The sequence below is a fragment of the Lissotriton vulgaris genome, chromosome 11, assembly GCF_964263255.1.
Source record: "Lissotriton vulgaris chromosome 11, aLisVul1.2, whole genome shotgun sequence".
NCBI classification, from domain to species: domain Eukaryota; kingdom Metazoa; phylum Chordata; class Amphibia; order Caudata; family Salamandridae; genus Lissotriton; species Lissotriton vulgaris.
The window spans coordinates 120,196,930-120,219,842 of record NC_141699.1 but is presented as its reverse complement, the minus strand read 5'-3'; the positions used below and the strand labels follow the sequence as shown (position 1 = coordinate 120,219,842).

General features: G+C 46.5%; 2 non-coding genes across 2 annotated transcripts; both read right to left on the bottom strand.

Annotated features, from left to right (window-relative positions):
* Positions 1–8,817: 8,817 nt before the first annotated feature.
* Positions 8,818–8,950, bottom strand: LOC147679112 (U4 spliceosomal RNA). The gene has a single exon (XR_015301882.1). It is a non-coding gene; the product is annotated as a U4 spliceosomal RNA (small nuclear RNA).
* A 9,789-nt stretch (positions 8,951–18,739) lies between these two features.
* LOC147679111 (U4 spliceosomal RNA) lies at positions 18,740–18,879 on the bottom strand. Its single transcript, XR_015301884.1, has one exon. It is a non-coding gene; the product is annotated as a U4 spliceosomal RNA (small nuclear RNA).
* Between the last annotated feature and the right edge of the window lie 4,034 nt (positions 18,880–22,913).

Here is a 22,913-nt window from a genome sequence, read left to right as displayed (position 1 = left end):
TGGTAGGGCACCGTCTCCTTCAGTGGTTGGAGCTCATCCGCGGGTATAGTGAGGTTGAGCGCCCAGGACTTGGTATGATTTATTTTGAGGCCCGATGCCTGCTCATATAGACACAGAACCTCGTGAAGCGCCGGCAGGGATTCACTGGGGTGTGTGAGAGTGAGGATCAAGTCGTCGGCAAATAGCGCCACTTTGTTGTCCCTCCCCCCATGGGCTATTCCATGTATTCTGTGGTCGCACCGTTTCATTGCCGCTAGTGGTTCCACCGCGAGGGCGAACAAGAGCAGCGAGAGCGGGTATCCCTGCCTCGTACCTCTATGGATCTGCAGCGGCGGTGTTAGTTGGCCGTTCACTCTGACCCTGGCTTGCGGCCCAAGGTACGGGGCCATAATGCTAGTTATCATTCTAGGACCCAGACCAAGCTTCCGGAGCACCGCCCTCAAGAAGGTCCAGTCCACCCGGTCAAAGGCCTTCTCCGCGTCAAGCGAGAGAAGGCAAGCCGGAATGCCCCAGTGTCATGCCTTGCCCACCAGGTGCGCCAGTGGGCGTACATTGTCCGCCCCTTGTCGGTCCCTGATGAAACCCACCTGGTCCGGGTCCACAAGTCCCGGCATGTAGGGGTCCAATCGCTTGGCCAGTATCTTGGTATAGATCTTCAGATCCGTATTTAAGAGGGCGATAGGCCTGTAGGAAGCACAGAGCGCAGGGTCTTTTGCGGGTTTCGGGATCAACGCAATCTCCGCCATTCCCATGTCGGAGGACGGACCAGACATGTCAGAGAAGGAGTGGTAGAGCCTGAGCAGGTAAGGACGGAGCTGGGTTTGGAACACTTGATAAAAGATCAGCGGGAGGCCATCCGGTCCTGGAGTTTTCCCGGTGGGGAGTTCCTTAATGGTCGCCGAAACCTCCTCGTCTAGTATGGGCTCCTCCAGTTCCGCAGCACATGCCGGCGGCAACGGAGTCCCCTCATAGTCGTCGAGGACAGCTGCTCGCGCCTCCTGCGATGTGGGTGCCCCCGCGTACAGGGAGGTGTAGTAGGCCACGAAGGCGTCCTGTTTTGTCTCCTCCGTGACGGCCGTGGAGCCATCTTGACAATGGAGTTTAGCGATATGGGCTCTGGCTGTTCTCGCTCTCAGCCGTCTGGCCAACATACGCCCCACCTTGTCTCCGCCCTCATAATATTTTTGCTTCAGCGCTAATAGGGAGTACTCTGCCTTGTTAGTGCGTAGAAGACGCAATTGTCCCCTGAGGTTAGCTAGCTCCCTTCTGGACGCTAGGGAAGATCGATTCCCGTTCCGTGCCTCCGCCTGCTTGATTTCGCACGTAAGCTTAGACTCCAGCTTGTGGGTCTCCCGTCGTCTTGCGATCGCTAGGGACGTGATGTGCCCCCGTATGGTGGCCTTGAAGGCGTCCCATACCACCGGGAGGGGTGTCTCGGGTAGATCATTGACGGTGAAATACGAGTCTATGGTTTTATTCGTTTTAATAATTAATACTTACATAAAAGTTATTGTAATTTATAATGGCAATAGCTTAAACTTTTGTAAATCACTTTTGTGAAGATTATGTTCAGTGTGTTTTATTGTGACGAAAACCCAAGAAGAGAAGTGAAATATTAACATCTTTTTGTGACATTTGTAATAAAGCTTGAAATATTGAGAGAACATATTTGAACCTGTTGTTGTTGAATGGTTGCACAGATTGATGCTTTGGTGGCGCTGAGTGATGTTGTGGTGGTGCTGAGTGATGCTGTGGCGATGCGATGGATAGAGTGAGTGCGATGGATAGAGTGAGTGCGATGGATAGAGTGAGTGCGATGGATAGAGTGAGTGCGATGGATAGAGTGAGTGCGATGGATAGATAGTGGGAGGGCGATAGATAGAGGGAGGGCGAAAGATAGAGGGAGGGTGATAGATAGAGGGAGGGCGATAGATAGAGGGAGGGCGATAGACAGAGTGAGGGCGATCAATAGATAGAGTGATGGCGATAGATAGATAGACAGGTAGAGTGAGTGCGTTAGATAGACAAATAGAGTGAGGGAGATAGAATGAGGGCGATAGATAGAGTGAGGGCGATAGAGTGAGGGCGATAGATAGATAGAGTGAGGGTGTGGTTGAGTGTGTGGTTGCGTGTGGTTGTGTGTGTGTGTGGTTGGGTGTGTGGGTGTGGTTTTGTGTGTGTGGTTGTGTGGGTGGGTGTGTGTGTGTGGTTGTGTGTGTGGGTTGTTGTGTGTGTGGTTGTGTGTAGTGATGTGTGGGGTTGTGTGGGTGGTTGTGTGTGTGGTGATGTGTGGGGTTGTGTTTGTGGTTGTGTGTGTGGTTGTTTGGGTGCGTTGTGTGTGTGGTGTTGTGTGTGGTGGTGTGTGTGTGTGTGGTGTTGGTTGTGTGTGGTGTGATGTCATATCAGACCTGAGTGTGATGTGCTCTGCTTTGTGTGATGTGGTGTCCGACCTGAGTGTGATGTGCTCTGCTGTGTGTGATGGGATGTCAGGCATGAGTGTGATGTGCTCTGCTGTGTGTGATATGGTGTCAGGCATGAGTGTGATGTGCTCTGCTGTGTGTGATGTGGTGTGAGGCCTGAGTGTGATGTGCTCTGCTGTGTGTGATGTGGTGTCAGGCCTGAGTGTGATGTGCTCTGCTTTGTGTGATGTGGTGTCCGACCTGAGTGTGATGTGCTCTGCTGTGTGTGATGGGATGTCAGGCATGAGTGTGATGTGCTCTGCTGTGTGTGATATGGTGTCAGGCATGAGTGTGATGTGCTCTGCTGTGTGTGATGTGGTGTGAGGCCTGAGTGTGATGTGCTCTGCTGTGTGTGATGTGGTGTCAGGCCTGAGTGTTATGTGCTATACTGTGTTAGGTAAGAGAGAGTGAATAAACAAAGTTTAAATGTGTGCGCTGCTCTGCCCCTTACGGGGCATGCCAGCTGCTGCTGAAAGGGATGGGCTAAAAGGGAGGAGGGAATGCAAGGAGCACAGCTGTACCCGTGATATGATCAACACATTTTATTTAAAACTCTTTCACAGAAACCACACAGGTGTGCTGGAAAATGTAGTAAAGGGTGGGCTTTGTTATTAAAGAGCCCAAACCGAACCTTTTTTCAAATGTTTACTGCAACAACGCTCGACTATTTTGGGAATGTACAAACCAGGACGCCCAATATAAACATTGGGGCATATTATCAAGGGGGTTTATCTCCGCTTTTTTGGCTTTAAAAGCCAAGAAAGCGGAGATAAAATTATCTCCCTATTACCTAGCTGTCACTAACACCAGTTAGCGACAGCTAGTAGGAGATAGCGACCATCTTGGGCCCCACTTTGCATGTCAGTGATATTTATCACTAATGATATGCAAAGTGGGCGTGCCAAGATGTTAGCGACTGAAAACAGTCGCTAACATCGCTATCTCCTATTACCAACGTTTGGAGATATTCGCGCTAAGCGCGAATATCTCCAAAAGCTAACACCTGCCCTGAGCAGTTCTTAGCCATGTTATCCAATGGGAGGTGGATAACATGGCTAAGAGCATTAGCTCGGTAATGCATGAATATTGCGGACTTTTCAGAGATATTCATGCATTGCGGCGATTTTTATCGCATTTGCGATAAACCTTGGTAATACCAAGGTTTATTTGCGGTAAAAATCGCCACAGCTCAGCTGTAAATTTTTGTCTCTCACCAAGCAATAGCGATAATTATCGCTATTGCTTGGTAATATGCCCCATTGTTTTTCACCTAGCCAAAGTGGGAGAAGCCAGGTCTGAGTGACAGTCGGTGTGATCTTGGGCATGACAGCCTTCAGCGAGCAACGGGGGACGGGTGAACGGATTACTTTGAAGTCTGATACCGGTTGCAAGCAAACCAGCATGAGTGCGGAGAGAGGCTCACAAGCTGCCAAATGGTGTGTTCACCCATTCACTGCCTTACTTCGAACTAAGGCAGTCTGTGATAGAATGAAGCAAATGTCATAAAATGCATAGTCGGCATGCTACGAAATAACGTTAACGAACTGCACTCATCGTAACTGTCTGATCGTTTGCATCTTTGTGCACCGCCAAACACCATGCTGCCAATGCCGCAAGGTTCAACTCATGCCACGGAAACCCCAAACAGGACCAAATGACTACAAAGCTAGCAGCAACACACTGGTGCTGTCTCTTGTTTTCAAGTTGTTGAAGTGAAATAGTAAACAGTGACGGGTACATCACTCAGTGTGTGGTGGTTTAAGATTCACTCCGCTACCACCAACACAGTCCAAGAAGAAATGGACTACACAAAGGAATGCACATATAAGTACAGGGTCAAAACATAAAACACAGCTTTCTTTTTGTCTCTATCATTTTATCTATCTATAAGTTGGAATGTTTGCAAATGGTGACACAGTAGAGCTATAGTGGTACAATAAAATTACATGCAAGAAATGGCACAGGTGCGTGCACAGCGAACAGGCAAATGAAGGGATATCGGACTCATGCAGAAATATTGGGCTGCACGTGATGGTATGCAATAAAACCACGATAGTTGACATCGAGTTGCAGCTTTTGTTAAAATGCGGATTGCTGGTATTAAGACCTCTTGAATTAAACAGACACAGAGCTAAGAAGTATGAAAGAAAATATAAAACGTATTAAACAGAAAGAACGCTGGTTATAAAGCCTCGTCGGATTGTGCATAAAAGAGAGAAAAATGCCCCATTTCAGGGGAAAAGACAGAGCTATCAGGTTACCACACACGCTGCATGTGTTCATACGTACTGCAAAATTATTTTCCCCTTTAAGAAAAGCACAAACAGCATGTGTAGATATGTCATATCATTCCTTAAATGACAACCAGATCCTTTCAAATTATGGCTTTATTTGGTTCATATATACAGATCTGCAATGCAGGGTTGGAAAAAACACATGGACTAAAAGTCTCTCTTGGAGACCGCACCCACTTTCCATTCGAATACAGAAACAGAAATCTTTAACTATCGACCCTGCATTTATCATTCAATCGAACATATCACAAGCTAGCCTGATAGATTTTAAAAAAACAATGTGCCTATCTCTTTTTGGGGAGTTAGCACACATTTTTCAGGTACAATAGTACGTGTTAAAATGTACACAAAGATGCCTTTATTTTAACAGTTCACTGTATCTGGTTACCCCCTCCTCACACACACACAATAACAAAAACGCCACTTATAATCAAAACGATGTTGTATAATAGGCACTATTTGTAAAGGGCGGTGTAGGCGCTCACATAAACAACCGTGTACCACAGATGCTTATTTGCCATTGTAATTCTGTAATCCTCTTCGAAAGAATATAAACTCGAGTGCTACAGGCATATTAAAAACGACTCTAGGTAGACAATTGAAATTAACAAATAAAACCACGAGGCATTATACTGAACAAATACCAAGCTGGGTAATGCACACAATGCTGTAAAATTCTACAATGGGTCCCCTCCTTAGCATGGTGATTAATGGACCAAAAGTATACACTATACTGCTTTTTTCACAAGGACTACAAAGAATTATACTTTATACTTTTGCATTCCCAAGAGACAACGATCATGTGGCAGCTGACACCAAAGCTTCATCGCGGACAGTACAGTAAATGTGCGCAAATCTATTGCTTCTTGGCGCCTCCGCCTCATGCCCTCGACAATCCTAACACAAAGGTGAGCAAACTGGCTGCTAAACCCTTTCTCCGCCTCAAGTACACATAAGCGCATCGACTGTAATATGAATTGGTATAGTCTCCAGAGCAGATCTTTTGCCGAGCATCTGAGGGACAGAGCGGGCGGTCTGTGCTGAGCTGCATCCCACGCGCGTGAGCTGCAGAATTCCCCGGAGATTCGCTGGGGAGTCCCTTCATGACTCAGATAACAAGCAGCGGCTGACAAACGGCCCTGCAGGACCCGGCCGAGGGAGAGAAAATAAACTGGGAGAGCCGCAGCCTGCCATGCTTCCAACCGCAAAAACACTAGTGGATTTGACAAGCAAGCCAACCACCGCACACATCGCAAATAATTTCCGGTGTACGACCGATGCTAGAATCTTTGAAAGAGGCCAGGGAGACCGCAAGACATCCAACGTGGTGGATGTGCAGCTGGACACAGCCACTGAAGCTATAGGACACGGAGATGTAATATGCCTCGAGGCAGCAAACAAAAAACGAGGCCTGACACGCAAATCAGATTTCCGGCCGGGAGAAAGGAGAGGTGTGACACGCACAAAGGAAGGAAGGGGCGGAGAAACAACGGAGCGGACTGCCGAGTCTGGACACAGGGAGGAACAGGACGAGAGGAGTATAACAGACCCGGCGAGGGGGGGCGTCGGGGCACATTGACGGTGCCCGCCCCCCCCCCAGTGATGGAAGCGCTGCGTGTGCCCGGTAAGTGGGGTTGGGAGGGTGTGTGTGTGCACGTTTGTGTGTGATTGTAAGCCCTGCGTTTGTGTGTGATTGTAAGCCCTGCGTGTGGGGGTGGGTGCGGGGGTGGGGGCGGTGGCGGGGGTGTAAGTGTGTGCGCGTGGGAATGTGTGTGCACATGCGTGACTTTGCCTGTGTGTGATTGCGAGAGCATGAAAATGGCAGGCAGGGGATGTGCACGGCGACGTGCGCGCCCTCGAGGAGGAATCTGAGACAGCGAGGCGCGTGGGCGATCGCTGTCTCACATTCCCCAGAACATGCCAACAATAGGTCCATCGCTACGCTCGACCTAAAAAAGTAGATAGGTGCTGTACACTAAACCTAATATATTTACTATTACCACTCCATTCAGTATTAAATTTGGATAATTGCTAACACAGGGGCATATTATCAAGGGGGTTTATCTCCGCTTTTTTGTCTTTAAAAGCCAAGAAAGCGGAGATAAAATTATCTCCCTATTACCTAGCTGTCGCTAACACCAGTTAGCGACAGCTAGTAGGAGATAGCGACCATCTTGGGCCCCGCTTTGCATGTCAGTGATATTTATCACTAATGACATGCAAAGTGGGCGTGCCAAGATGTTAGCGACTGGAAACAGTCGCTAACATCGCTATCTCCTATTACCAACTTTTGGAGATATTCGCGCTAAGCGCGAATATCTCCAAAAGCTAACACCTGCCCCTGAGCAGTTCTTAGCCATGTTATCCAATGGTAGGTGGATAACATGGCTAAGAGCATTTGCTTGGTAATGCACGAATATCGCTGACTTTACAGCGATATTCAGGCATTTCGGACGATTTTTATCGCTTAGGAGATAAACCTTGATAATAGCAAGGCTTCTAAGCGATAAAAATCGCCGCAGCTCGGCGATAAAAATATCGCCGCTAAACCAACATAGCGATAATTATCGCTAGTTGTTGGTAATATGCCCCACAAAACTTAATTTATTTACTTTACCCAATTCAAGCAGTATTAAATTATGTAAATCCAATAACTAAAATGTAATAATCTAACTATAAACACAAGAAATATAATTTAAATATCAACCTATATTATTAATTAATATATAATTAACTACATAATTATATAAAAATAGAAAAACAAAATTAAAATTCATGAATTAATTTAATACCAAATTCATATAATTTAAACAAATTAATGTATATATGTATTTAAAATAAAAACCATAAACAACTATAAATATAACATTCCACTACAAAAATTAAATGAATTATTTACAAAAATTTGTTTTTTTTAAAAAAAACTAAGGGGTTGATTAGGATGGTGGACCGATCGCCACCGCCATGCAGGCGGTGAGGAACCATCCGCCATCCATGCCCATCCGCAACCAATTTCCCCCCCCGCCATATTACAATGGTGGGGTGACCGCGGCGGTCCAAAACACCGTCCGCCGCTTTTCCGCCACGGTCGGCTTGCGACCGTGGCGGAAAAGATCTAATATGGTGGCGGTGTCTTTCAGACACCGCCAGCCATATTATGATGGGCTTTGGGGTATGCCTTTCCGTGGCAATGCAGCCACGGAAAGGCATACTGTCTTTGCTTTGGGGGCCCGTTGCGGGCCCCCAGGGTGAAGGGGTTGTGGGGGTGCACATGGGGTGTACCTATGGTACCCCCCTGCGTTTCCAAGTACAACATGGCAGGCACCGCGGGTGCCTGTCATGTTGTGCTTGGAAACGCACAGCATGCCTTTTTAGCATTGCGGCGGGCGGTGCTTCAAGCACCGTCTGCCGCAATTTTAAAAATGCGGGATGCACCGCCACTGTGGTGGATGTATCCTAATTCGGGGCACGGAACCTCCGCCCTTGTGACTGACGGTCCCTGCCCCAGACAGGATGGCGGACGGACTTTGTCCGTCCGCCATCCTAATCGACCCCTAAATTTTTTCACAATTTCTAAAATTGTGCATACAATTTATATAATGTTAAAAGTCAAAAACAACAGCGTTGTCAGTTCTTGTTCTGTTTCAAGCACTCCATAAAATCTGGCGAAACCCTCTCCGCATTTTGCTACCGATAACAAACTCCTTTGCTCCCAGAAATAAACTTTCTGGGCGGTTTGTTCACATTGGAACGGGAGATGAGACCTCAGAAGAGCCCAGTCCTGCGCCGGACTGCGGGTCACTTCAGAGAGCAGAAACAAAGCCTATCCTCTGCCCATCACTGACCAAACGAATCCGGGGAGTAAAGGTGAGAACAAAGAGGAAGAAATACAAGAATTATGAAAACTGATCAAGGAGAAAAAATCCCCAAATTACTGCCGTATTTAAAAACCTCAGGAAACAAAACAGAACAGTAAAGAGTAAACTGAAGTCAAAGAAAATCACCATTTTAATCACAGTTAATAATTTACAAGCTTTCTAACTCTTTTAGCACACATTCTCCAGTTTCCAAAGAGACTATCAAAAATTGCCATATCGACTATATTGCAAGTCATTATGACAGGGTATTGATTTCAACAAGCAATAATCGCGCCTCAGTTAGACCTCATTGGCTACGATACCGCCACTGCACACAGCTAAACAGCCTATTGTGAATTACAAGCCCTTCCCCCCTAGTACCTCATGTTACCAAGAACATGACCCCTTTTCAAAAGATTTTATCTGTTTATGCATAACTACACCTCCACTGCACCTGACAGGCAAAGTAAGACATATGTTGGCATTGTTTTATTAATTTCCATCAGCTCTCTGGCCCAAACCTTCTCTAACCACACACAGACAATTCTGGGAAATCGTATGCTATTTAGCTGACCAGGTAAGCAGCCCCTTCCCTAGTTATGGGTTTGATGCTCAGACAGATATCCCTTCACACAAAGATGAGATCTAGGCTGCTAGCCATGGCTTGTCAAAAATATAAGAAGCACAAATTCAGTATAGCATCCTTATAGTACGCACTGTCTTCAAATGTTTATTACAGGAGGAACGGCAATAATTTAAAGAAAACTAAATGAAAGTTACGTTTTTCCATATAGCGCTCACTGCAGGTCTGCCATTTCATGGAACAATACAGTTTCATTTGCAGCATTAAGAAGTACAACATACCTGTTTCATGGTTTTCAAAACGTCTTAGAATGTGCTGGAGAACATCTGTAAAATGAGACACTTTTGAAATTTTGGACAGATGTAAACAGAAAGAAAGGGGGGTAGTAAAAAAGACACCCATGTTATCGCCTTATATAAGTAGTGTGTTAAAAGGCTATATGTCTCTTTAGCAGTCGAAAGAGATATAGGACTAAATGTATCAAGCACTTGCATCAACATTGCACTATGCAACGTGGTTTTAGCGTGATGCCACTACTAATTGTGATTTAGCAAGCCAGGCAAGGCCACCTTTGGTGGCCCTGACTGGGTTGATAAATCTGCAATAACGCATTGCAGCGCAAATCACTGTGCTGCATTACTCAGCCCCAGGGAGGCGTTCCATGGGTGGTGCATGGATGTTCCTACACAACACAATGGATTTTGGCGGATTTCCAGATTTACCATACTTGTAGACTAGGGAAAATGCCAAAATGCTACGCCTTCCCAGGTGAGGCGTAACAAGGAGAAATATCTTTATTTCTCCTCGTTATTCTGCATGACACAGAGAAAGAGGAAACTGCCTCAGCGGATTGTTTTCGTGCAGGAAGGTGTCCCGTCCTGCACAAAACCAATCCTGCTTACAATGCAGGCACCCTTGCACCACAATGCAAAGGTGCCTGCATTGGTGGTAGGCTGTGCATTGTAAGCCCTTGCTCACTTTGCCACTGGATTCAAGCAAGCCGTACTGAAGACGGCTGGAATGCCAGAAACCGGTCCTCTGAAGCTTGTTTCCGGTCCAAGGAAGGCATGGCTTGGCAGTTCGGGCTGGACTGTTCCCATGAGGCACAGGGTCAGACTGATTTGCATATAGCCATGTCTGAACTGGGGTGGCAGAGTGGGCTAAAGAACGGTGATGGATTAAACCCAGATCTTTTAACTAGGTGTGAGTGTTTGATTGGTTCAGATGCTCCGTTCATTACCACCCCCTTTTGTACCGTGCATTGTAAGCCAGCACTGGGTAAAGACAGGAATGCACCATAGATGCTAAATAAGGCATATTGCTGCCTTTTCCCTGTCACGCAGCACTTCAAGGTGGCTTGCTGTGCTGTGTGGCTTTTTAATAAATAGAGGGCATATTATCAAGAACGGCGTTAAAAATTATCACCGGTTTAGCGGCTGAAAACTGCCGCTAAAGCGGCAATAATGGGCTTGATAATATGCTCTTGAGAATTCCAATAGAATTTCATGTTCTGGTGTGAACATGGGCTTTTATTGGAATTCTCCACGGTATATTATCAAGCCCATTATCGCCGCTTTAGCAGCAGTTTTCTGCGGCTAAACCGGCGATAATTTTAATACCCTCCTTGATAATATGCCCCTGTGTCCGATACTTCTTAAGTAGGAATACGTTCGCCTAGAGTCCATCCAATAATTCCCAACCCGAACACAAAATAGCCCATAAAAGGTAAAATTCAGAAAGGGTGCCCGGATAACCTCTGGTGTATGATAACCTGAATTCTTTAACCACATTGCTGCGGAGGCTATTCCGCCGCTGCGCTAAGGGGGCGGGGGGGCCGCACGGCGGGCGCATGCTGGTGATGGAACCGCTCCGTCACCAGCCGCTGTTGAGCTGTGCTCATGACGGAGCGGTTCTGTCATGGCCCCGCCCGCTCAATAGAACGCGCCGCGCAGGCGCGAAATCAGCACCGCGCAGGCGCCGCGGCCGGGCCATGACGGAACCGCTCCGTCATCAGCACAGCGCCACCACGGCTGATGACGGAGCGGTTCCGTCATCAGTATGGATAGGGTTAAACAGGGAAAAAGGAAATCACACACGTAATTGTCGGGAGTCAGAAACCATCATAAAATTCATCGGGTCAAGTAGGTCAGAAGGCATACCAGCACCCAACTGATAGCTCACTAGTTTTTTAAAGCAGATCCCATGTTTTGTAGGAAACTGTTTGCTACTTTACTGTGTCTACATGAACAGAATGGTAGCAGGGGTAAAAGTCCGTAAAAAGTATGGGCACTGATCCTGTGTGCGGTGGTGGGGTGGTCACACTGCAAGGAGCATCCTGGTTGGATTTAGAAATATGGCATCAACCTCAAACAAGCATTACTTGAGATTGTTTTGACTCCTTGGCAGACTTTTTCCCACTCTTTTGGGGCTAATTTTCAAGCCCATTGCGCCACTGGTGCATCACTTTTATTGACGCACCGGCAGCAAAATGGCCTTCCCTATATTTACAAGGCCATGTAAAGTCACCCTGCAATACTTTTCATGGCCTTGTGAATATGTTTCCCTTTCAATCATAACTCTCCATGAAAGGGGCGTTCCATGGGTGTTGCCGTGGATGTTCCCACACAACATCCATCGAACTTGAAGCATTCCCAGATTTACATTTGGTAAACCTGGGAATCCGTCGTAATCCTACGCCTCCCCAGGGGAGACGTAAGGAGGCTTAACGAGGAGAAATACTTTTATTTCACATGATTTTTCGTCTTTCTATGCGTGCTGCATTTTGCAGCATGCATAGAAAAAGGAAAACACGTTTAATGTTTGGTTTTATGCAGGAAGGTGGCCCTTCCTGCAAAAAGACAGTCATCTCCTCAGCACAGGCACCCTTGCCAAATGACACAAGTGTGTCTACGCTGGCGCACGGCTGCTATTTCTATGCTGGCGCAGGGAAGCAGGACAGGAATGTGCTGAATCCTGTAGATATGGCGCATTCCTGACCTTTCATTTTGATGTACAGTAGCACTTCAGGAAGCTGCGTTGCCGTCCGTCAAAATATTGTAATTGAGGCCCTTTGTCTGTAAGGGGTTCACCCATATTCATCTGCCACTTCTCCTGCACTCATCTTTGGCTTATGCTCTTTGGAGCCCAATATAGACTAGATACTAATTTTCTGCAACATGGAAGTAATTTTAGGCTTTGGGCTTTGCTCAGGACCCCCTGGGAAAGTTGGCCATATTTTTCTAGCTGTGAGGGCTATTGAGACACCAGATCTTCCTTCTGGGACTCCTGCATCTCGGCCATGTCTTCTTTCCATCTGCAGTAAATCCATCCAGTTATCTATGGTTCTGGGGGTCTGGAACAGGCTCTAGACCTCTTTCACTTGAAAAAGCCCACTGTGGACCCCTCTGTTTGAAGCAATGCAATTTCCACCCAGTTTCTCTGCTTCCTTTATCTATTAAGCTATTCACAAGACCATTATTAAACAACTCATTGCCTTCTTTAATCTCTCTACTACATTTGACCCCGTTGGGCTTCCACTCCTCTGAAAGTACAGAGTATGCATTAGTCTCTGTTCAAGGTGATCTACTGATGCTGGCAGGGCCGAGCTTCTGCCCTGGTCTTATTGGATTTATCTGCTGTATTTAACACTATATCTCATGATCGGCTTCTAGTCTGACTTTCTGAAACGAATCCAAGGCTCGGCCCTCACTTGGATCACTGATTATGCCGCTAATAGAGAACACCTATCAGCTTATAAAAAGCGTCCACCGTATTTATTCAATTTGTCCCTCTCTTCGGACAAATTGATTTTATAGCAAATTTGGTCACAATTTGTGTCAATAAGTGTAAATGAACATCATATATCTGTGTGTGCACCTATATGTCCTGTTCTCAATTTATGAATGTATAGTGTTCACCAAATTTGCTATAAAATCAAATACTAATTCAGAAGTACATGAGTTTCTGTTTCTTGGGCTTTATTTTGATTTCTCTCATTGAATGTTAGTCTCATCCGAGGAGAGGGACAAATTGAATAAATATGTTGGACGCTTTTTATAAGCTGATAGGTGGCAGAACCACTGTTCGCTTACTTTACGAATCCACAGGTTCTGCACATAGCTGGGTCACCCCATTGCTTTATACTGGCTAATAGATCCCAGGCACTATACCTTGCCCGTTTTCAATCTGAGGGGCATATTATCAAGGGGGTTTATCTCTGCTTTTTTGGCTTTAAAAGCCAAGAAAGCGGAGATAAAATTATCTCCCTATTACCTAGCTGTCGCTAACACCAGTTAGCGACAGCTAGTAGGAGATAGCGACCATCTTGGGCCCCGCTTTGCATGTCAGTGATATTTATCACTAATGACATGCAAAGTGGGCGTGCCAAGATGTTAGCGACGGAAACAGTCGCTAACATCGCTATCTCCTATTACCAACTTTTGGAGATATTCGCGCAAAGCGCGAATATCTCCAAAAGCTAACACCTGCCCCTGAGCAGTTCTTAGCCATGTTATCCAATGGTAGGTGGATAACATGGCTAAGAGCATTAGCTCAGTAATGCATGAATATCGCTGACTTTTCAGCGATATTCATGTATTTCGGCTGATTTTTATCGCTTAGGAGATAAATCTTGATAATAGCAAGGTTCCTAAGCGATAAAAATCGCCGCAGCTCGGCGACAAAAATATCGCCGCTAAACCAACATAGCGATAATTATCGCTAGTTGTTGGTAATATGCCCCTTAATTCAAAGCAGTTTCCTCCTGTCTCTCCCAAGTATCTGTCTTCAGTCCAGCCTCTTTAATATATGCACCCTAGCATAATTGCTTCATTCTCATGGCCTTAAGACGATGAACTGTGCTGATGATACTCATAGCTTGCTCTCTCTGGATACCATGGATCAACTGAATTTCCAGAAATGCATGACTGTAGAGGTCAATTGTATGGGCCACAGGTTTCCTAAATTGAGCACTGAGAACACTGAACGTCTGATGATCTCCTGCTTGACTCTCCTAGGTTTCACCCGCATTTGCCTCTTTCCTTCTGAACTTGGAAGTCCGTCAGCTCCTGCTACCAACGTGCGTAGTTTGGACTTCCTTGTGGACTAGATGCTCTCTCTTTCTGGCCTGGCCAGCAAGTTATATTCAACTTGCTTCCTCTTGATGAAACCCATATCTCGCTGGCACCACCCATCATACAGTAATTCAGGCCATCATTCTCAGCCAGATAGATTACTGCAATTCCCTTCTCCTGCACTTCCCTGCATATGTTTTCCACTGAGTGCTACAACAATGGCGAAACTCTGCTCGCCTTGCAACTTCTCCATCGATCTTCCATCGATGCTGCATTATTCAGGCTACACTGGCTGCCAGCTTCCAAGGATATCATTTACCTGCAAGACAAGTTTCAGCACTGTCACTCGTCCCACGCCCTTTAATCTGCGGAGGCCCGGCTCCTTGCTGTTCTTAAGTTCTGTCGTTCTAGAGCCAGTGGTCAAGCCTTTTCTCTGATTGCAGCGAAGAATTGAGCCCTCTTCCCCCTCAGTTCGGATCTCTCAACCAGCCATTACCTTTTTGCAAAACCTTAAAAACTTGGGGGCATATTACCAAGGCGGCGCTATAAAATTATTGCCGCTTTTGTGGCCGTTTTCGGCTGAAAAGCGGCAATAATTTCATTGTCTTAACAGCAAAGACACACTATCGCATGTTTTGCTGATTTAGCGCCCCTTACAACAAGGCCCAGCTTTGCATCTCTAATGAGATGCAAAGTGGGCGTTCTGTGCCAAAATAACTGGAGAAATGTCACTAACCGACATTTCTCCAATTATCAAGCTGCACGCTAACAAGCAGAGCGTTAAGAAAAGTAGCGCTAACCACGGTTAACTATACTTTCTTAACGCCTGCTTGTAACCTGATTTAGCCATGTAATTCAATGGGAGGTGGATTACATGGCTAAAATCACCCTGCCCTATCAGCAAGATTTCGCAGGTTGCAGTATGATTATCGATGGATTTTCAGCAATAATCACACTGTTTTCCAGCTAACGCATGGATTCCTATCACTTGGGAGATAAGCGTTGCTCATAGCACACTATCTCCGCAATAGAATCCAGGGTTAGCCTGCAATAATTATCCTCGCACTAAAAGCGCTGAGCGGTATTTATCGCAGGACCTTGCTAATATGCCCCCTAGCTCTTCTCTGACTAACCTTCCTGGACCTATTCACTTAGGTCTCTCTCTTCATTTTCCATCATTTTTCTGTATCAATTCCTCAGGGCTAGGACACCATTTTGTAAATCGCTGCTCTATACATATTATATTATCCTACACCTGATGATCACTGTTGTATATCACCCTGTGACCCCTGATGCACATTCTCCTCTGCTAATTGTTGTACGTCACCCTGTGCCGCTTGATTGACTTAATCCTATGCTCGTCAGCTGTACATCACCCTGTAGCACGTGCTGCACAATCCTGTGTTCACTCTGATGTCCATCCTTCTGTTGTCACCACCCATACATCACCCTGTAGCACGTGCTGCACAATCCTGTGTTCACTCTGATGTCCATCATCCTGTGGTCACCCACTGCACATCACTGTGTACCTCGCTAATGATCAGCACCCTGTGGTCCCTGATGCACATCGTCCTGTTCTCCACAGATTTATTCATCACTGTTGGTAGTGCCGGCCCTTGCTCCAATAGCACCCGAGACAAGAGAAATCTGCTGCGCTCGCTACTACTGGTGAAATAAAGAAATGAGGCAGCAGCCCCTGTTCACAGGTCAGTCCTTGGCTGGCTACATCAAGGCAGTGACTTTCCTCTGAACGCACATCTACGCACCTTCCCCGCTCACCTTCGTCACCCACAGCGTAGCTCCATCCGACTGGTTCTAAGTTGTTTGTTGGGGATTGAGGGGTGTAGATGTGTGGTGCAGCGGTGTGAGGTAGATGGGAGGGCAAGGTAGGGGGCTGATGGAGTACTAAAAACAGCGACTGCAGGATGTTAAAAATGATTAAAAGGATTTCAATCTAAATCACTGGAGCCAAGGTAGGGAGCGTCGCTATTTGCAGGATCTTTATGCAGACAGTTCTTTTCGCCCCTCTGATGACTGGCGCCCTGGATCTGGGCCCAGCTCGCCCATCACAAAAGCCGCCCCTGGCTGTCCGCCAGTGTGCATTGACCCATGTACATTTGGAGGTCTCTGTGCAGAACCTGTTACCAGTTGTATTTCTTCTGGACTCAAAAACAACCTTTAGATACAGATTGTTAGACATGCCCTGTAAATGGCTGTGTGTACTTTGTGTGTCTCCGTCTGCATGCACCCTACAAATGTGCCGGATCATGTAGCCCAGTTGGGCTGATGCAGCCACGCAAGAGCTCTTTGCGTGACCTCATTGTCACTGATTCAAATCAGGTCGGATCCACGCAGCCTTTCATGGCTCTCAGGTAAAAAATGTGCCCTAGGGCAAGGAAGGAAATAGGGGCCAGATGTAGGAGCTAATAATACCGGTCGGTAACGGCCGAATTCGGCCGTTACCGACCGGTATTAGGGTTTCCAGATGTAGGGGGCCTATATTTTACTGATTCTGTAAAGTTACCGAATCGGTAAATTTACAGAATCGGTAAAATACCAAATCAGTATATTTACCGATTCGGAAAAACCATATGTAGGTGGCACTCCTAAGAGTGCCACAGGCCCTTAAAAATCGGTATTTTACCACCCAATCCTATTGGGTGGTAAAATACCGAATTCAGGTGTGCATGCACATCTGTGCATGCACACCTGTGCACTGTGACACACAGACATGCCCTTAGGGCATGTCTGTGTGCCACATTGCACACAAGTCCAGAATTGGGGTGCTAGAGGGTGTCAAAGTGACACCCCCTGCACCCTTGCAGGATTCGGTATTTACCGATTCTGTAAATACCAAATCTGTATTTCACATTGATTCCTATGGGCTTCAAGGCCCATAGGAATCAATGGGAAATACAGAATTGGTATTTACAGAATCTGTAAATACCGACTCTTACAGATTCGGTAATCTTTTACCTACATCTGCCTCCTTCCGATTTACCGACTTTTAAATACCGAATCGGTATGACTCGGTATTTAAAAGTCGGTAAATCGGATTTACCTACATCTGGCCCTAGGCCCCTTGTTGATGTTTGACATATAAAATACCGCAATAATCAGGGGTCAGTGGGTACCTCAGGTCTGGGGGCGCTGGTACCACTGCACCTGCTGCACCAACGGAAGCTGCGCCCCCTGTCGTTGAGCTGGGTAACATCTGTTACTCAGTGTAATGAAGCGCTTTATAAATACACTTTATATAATTTTGAAAGCAGGGCTTTAAGTTGGAAAAAAACTGGTGGTGCTCTAAAAGGGGCGTGGCAAATTTCTTAAAGGTGTGTGGCCTATCCGAGTAGGGGTGTGGTCTAAATCAAGATAACTAGCATTGTGTGCAGGCCATCAGACGCACCGCAGGAGGTGGAGTCAACATTGTGGCAGGCAGGCACAGCCCTATTGAGACCCAGGTGCTACTCCTCCCACCACTCTACATGCAGATGGGTCTATTCAGCCTTGTGCTGACTCAGCCAGCCTCCTGGAGCCGCCCCCAGCCCCTGTCACTCACAAACCAGACAGTCAATACACAACCAGGCAGAGGCACACAGAAAGGTAGAACAAGAAAATAGCCACTTTCTAAAAGTTCTATTTCCAAACTTAGAATTCAAAAACCATCTTCACTAAAGAATGTGTTATTAAATTCTGAGTTAGGGATACCACATTCCATATGTCTATCTTGCCGTTATTGGAAGATTGCAGGTAAACATGTTACACAGCATTCCCCATGTTATCCTATGGGCAAGATAGCCTTTCAATAGTAAAAAACGAAATAGGCAGTATTTGACTATCAAGACATGTTACCCACACTAGTAACACCAAACAAAAACCGGGACGTCTGGTCACCCTACCTTTGACCTTTTGAGGCCTGAAGATAGAGTCCCCTGGAGCCCTCTATCGAGGTCCCCCCAAAAAACTGGGGGGGCTCACCCCCCCCCCCCACTTAAAGCCTTAGTTGAAAGTCAAAAACAACAGCTTTGTCAGTTCTTGTTCTGTTTCAAGCACTCCATAAAATCTGTATGAACCTTCTCCACATTTTCCTACTGATAACAAACGCCTTTGCTCCAAGAAATAAACTTTCTGGGCGGTTTGTGCACATTTGAACGGGAGATGAGACCTCGGAAGAGGCCAGCCCTGTGCCGGACTGCGATTCAACTCAGAGAGCGGAAACAAAGCCCATCACTACCCGAGCGAATCCGGGGAAGCGAAGGTGAGAACAAAGAGGAAGAAATGCAAGAATTAAGAAAACAGATCAATGAGTAAAAATCCCCAAATTACTGCCGTATTTCAAAACCTGAGGAAACAAAACAGAACAGTAAAACATAGTCAAATAAAACCACTATTTTATTCTCGTCACCGGTAATAATCATGCTAATAACTTGCAAGCAATACAAGATTTCTAACTCTTTTAACATACATTCTCCAGTCTCCGAAGAGACTGTCAAAAGTTGCCATATCAACTAGATTTCACGTCTCCTTGACAGGGTATTGAGTTAAGTTTTCAATAAGCAATAATCGCGCCTAAGTTAGACCTCATTGGCTACAATACTGCCACTGCGCAAACATAAACAATTTATTGTGAATTTCATGCCGCCTCGCACTGGTACCTCATGTTACAAAGATCATGAACCCTTTTCAAAAGGTTTTATCTGTTTATGCATAACTACCCGTCCACTGGCACCTGACAGGCAAAGTAATACATATGCTGGTGTTGTTTTCCTAATTTCCATCAGCTCTCCGGACCAAACCTTCGCTAGCCACACCCAGAGAATTCTGGGAAATCGTATGCTAATTAGCTGACCAGGTAAGCAGCACCCTCCCTAGTTATGGGTTTGATGCTCAGGCAGATAGCCCTTCCCACGAAGATGGGATTCAGGCTGCTAGCCATAGGTTGTGGAAAATATAAGCACAAATTATTAATAGCATCCTTTTAGGGCGCACTGTCTTCAAATGTTTATTAAAGGAGGAACTGCAATAATGTAAAGAAAAATAAATTATAGCTACATTTTTCCACATAGCACTTACTGCAGGTCTGTCATTTCATTGGACTTCTTAGTTGCATTTGCTGCATTTAATTTTTAGCTTTAAGAGGTACAATATACTAGTTTCCAGGTTTTCCAAAACATCTTAGAGTGTGCTGGAGAACATCTGTAAAAGAGCAACTCTGGACAGATGTAAAGAGAAAGAAAAGGGGGGCAGTACAAAGACACCCATAGTATCCCCTTATATAAGTAGTGTTATAAAACCCTATCTTTTTCTTCAGAAGTCGATAGAGATATAGGGCTATATTTATCAACTAGTTGCATCACACTTGCACCACACAATGGGGTTTTAGTACAATGCCACCACTAAGAGTGATTTATCAAGCCAGGCAAGGCCACCTTGCGTGGCCCTGACTGGGTTGATAAATCTGCAGTAACGCAACGCAACGCATATCGCTGTGTTGCGTTACTCATCCCCAGGGAGGCGTTCCATGAGTGGTGCATGGATGTTCCTTTGCAACACAATGGATTTTGGCGGATTTCCAGAATTACCATAATGGTAGACTTGTGAGTACGCCAAAATGCTACGCCTTCCCAGGTGAGGCGTAACAAGGAGAAATATCTTTCTTTCTCCTCATTATTCTGCATGACACAGAGAAAGAGGAAACTGCCGCAGGGGATTGCTTTTGTGCAGGAAGGTGTTCCTTCCTGCACAAAAACAATCTTGCGTTGACTATAGGCAGTGCATTGTAAGCCAGCCCTGGGAAAAGACAGGCATGCACCGTATGATGTCAAATGTGGCGCATTGCTGCCTTTTTCCCTGTCATGCAGCTCAGCAAGGTGGCTTGCTGCGCGGCATGACCTTTAATAAATATCTCCCATGCTTGTAAGTAGGAATATGTTTGGCTAGAGTCCATCCGATAATTCCAACCCTCACACCAGATAGCCCATAAACAGTAAAATTTAGTAAGGGTGCCCGGATAACCTCTGGTGTCTGATGAACTGAGAGGCATATTCACAAGGACTTATTTCCGCATTAGCAGCACTTTTTTGCCACTAATGCGGCGATAATTTTATCGCTCTATTTCCAAGCTGTCGCTGACAGCCATTAGCGACAATTTGTAGGCAAAAAAATCCGTTATAAAGATCGCTACTTCTGATAGAGATAATTAGGAGAGGCGTTCCCGTGCCAAAATGCACTCAAACAACACTACTCCATATTCACAATGGGATCCTTGAACTTCTGAAGACAAAAAAAACTGGCTCTATCTGAAGTTAGAGCCAGTTGCTTAAGACCAGAAAATAGCTGATCTTAAAAATTGAGATAAAGCTTGGGGCCACATCAAAGCATGTTTTGGTGCTGGACAGCACTGCCAGCAATGTTGCAGCACTGCCCTGCAACAAAACTACAGTGCAGGAATGCGCACCATCAATAATATAGTGCGCACTACTGGGCCCCAGTCATGAAAAGTGTTGCAGGGCTGCAACAAGACAGCGTTGCAACACTTCTCATTATGCCCTTCTTGCGACAGGTAGGTGGATGGCCGACCCTGGGATGCAATGAAGTCTACAATGGTATTGAAGAATGGGGGTCCATGGCCAGGGGGGCCTATACTTGTGGGTGCCGCGGAGGATGTGCTTGGGCTTGTTCCGGATCTGGGAGTTGAGGTGGTCTATGATCGCCCTTGGGTCATTAGAGTACGTGGTCAGTCGGAGTGTGCTTCAGTAGGTGATGGCAATGCCTCCTCCTTCAGGTTCGGGGTCCTACTTGTGAGCGATACTGCAAACGTCAGTGATGGCAATGGCAATGTACGGTCTGGAGCAGAGGTTGATCCCAGCTGGTGAGCTGGCGTCCAGGGTTGATGGCGAGGAAGGTACTGGCGTCGAAGCAGTGGAGTGTCCAAGAAGAAGGCTCCTTGGTGCAGAGCATGGTCCAGGCGCAGACAGATATAAACGGCGTAGCTTATGGGTTGCCTTTGGCATGGGAGATGACCATTACAATGCAGGCAGTAGATCGTCAACAACGCAACTCCGTCAACTCAGGTGCCTTTACATCGCATTTGATTACAACGCATTGTGAGGTCAGTAATGGGGTAATTTAAAGTTTTTTGGGTGGGTATGGGCTTTGGATGTAAAATATGAGAATTGGGGTGTGTTTTGGGGTATAATATTGAAATTGGGGTGTGCATTTGGGGTAAAAAATTTATTTTGGGCGGTGTTTTGGGGTATTATATTGAAATTGGGGTGTGCATGTGGGTCAGATTTGATTTGTGGGTGTGTTGTGGGGGCTCAAAAAGGAATTCCAGGGTTCATGGCTGGGTTTGGGGTACAAAGATTAGTTTTGGGTTGCACTCACTAATGTGGGAATAGTGATATTGATGTGTCCGCTATGCAACACCTACTCTACTGTTGCAATTTGCCTAGTATTAGTATGCATGGGAATGGAATGCGATGTTATGGCATACTTCGCAACCATGTATGTGCCTTTGGCACACGGGTGGTTTGCCCACTGTGCATGGGTTAACAGCGGCTGCCATTGAGAAGTGCTGGACAGCTGTGAGGTGGTAAACGCCGGAAAGAACATTGGATGGGGCGTGGAAGCGGGGATATGTGTGTAAGCAGGTGTTATAAGGGAAGTCTCACCTCGAAGCTGGGTCCTGTGTCTTTGTTGCTCCTGCTTTCCAGTGTCTGCTTCCAGGAACAGACAGTAGGCAGCCAGGCTCCCTCCCCTGAGCCAATCACAAAGCTGTGATGCAACAGTGGATTGGAATTTGGCAACGGGACAAGGCATGATGCAGCCAGGGGCTGGAGGGGTGGGCATGTTCTCCATGCAGGCTGTAATGCAGCCTGCATTACGAACAGGGAAGTGTGCATTACTGCTTTCGGGCGGCCTGAGTGGGCTGACCAAACAGTCATTGCGTACTTGAGTGGGCATGCCAATCCGCCCATGCCTTGCCCCGTGCTTGGAGCAGTCCTACCCACCCTCCCACCCGCAAGGGAAACATAGCACGGTTACATCAGTAAGTTATCATCATGTGATGATTGTTCCTCCTCTGCACTTCTTGAAAGTGGTGTGGCGACGCTCTTCCGCCATAGTGGATGAGCCAACACTGGGGGTGCATCTACGTGTGCTAGGCCTGGGCGACTCGACCCCCAGGCGTCCTGCGCTATGCGTCCCACCGTCTCCTTACCTGGACATTGACAATGTGGCGCACTCCGCTGCACTCTCTCCAAATCTGTGACTCAGCCAGCAGGAGCATCAGCCAGGAGGGATTTCTCAAACCTGGGTACAGCAGCCGAGGCCCAGGAAGGCCAATTTCTATTATGCTGCATCAATCCTTACGCCTGCTTCAAGCTGGTGTAATGTTTTGACCCAGTGGCATCGTAAAAGTGACACAGGGAAATCTTGTAGATTTCACTGCGTCACTTTTACAAGACTTTCTTACGTTGGAACGCCTACCCTGCATACATTTTACGTGACGCAGGTAAAATGTAGTGCAAGGCTTTACAACGTGGCGCATCTCCCTAGATGAGTCACGTTGTAAATATGTCGCAACTTGGCGCATTGTTTACGACACGCCTGCGTCACAGAAGTGATGCAACAGCTGCGTAAAGTTG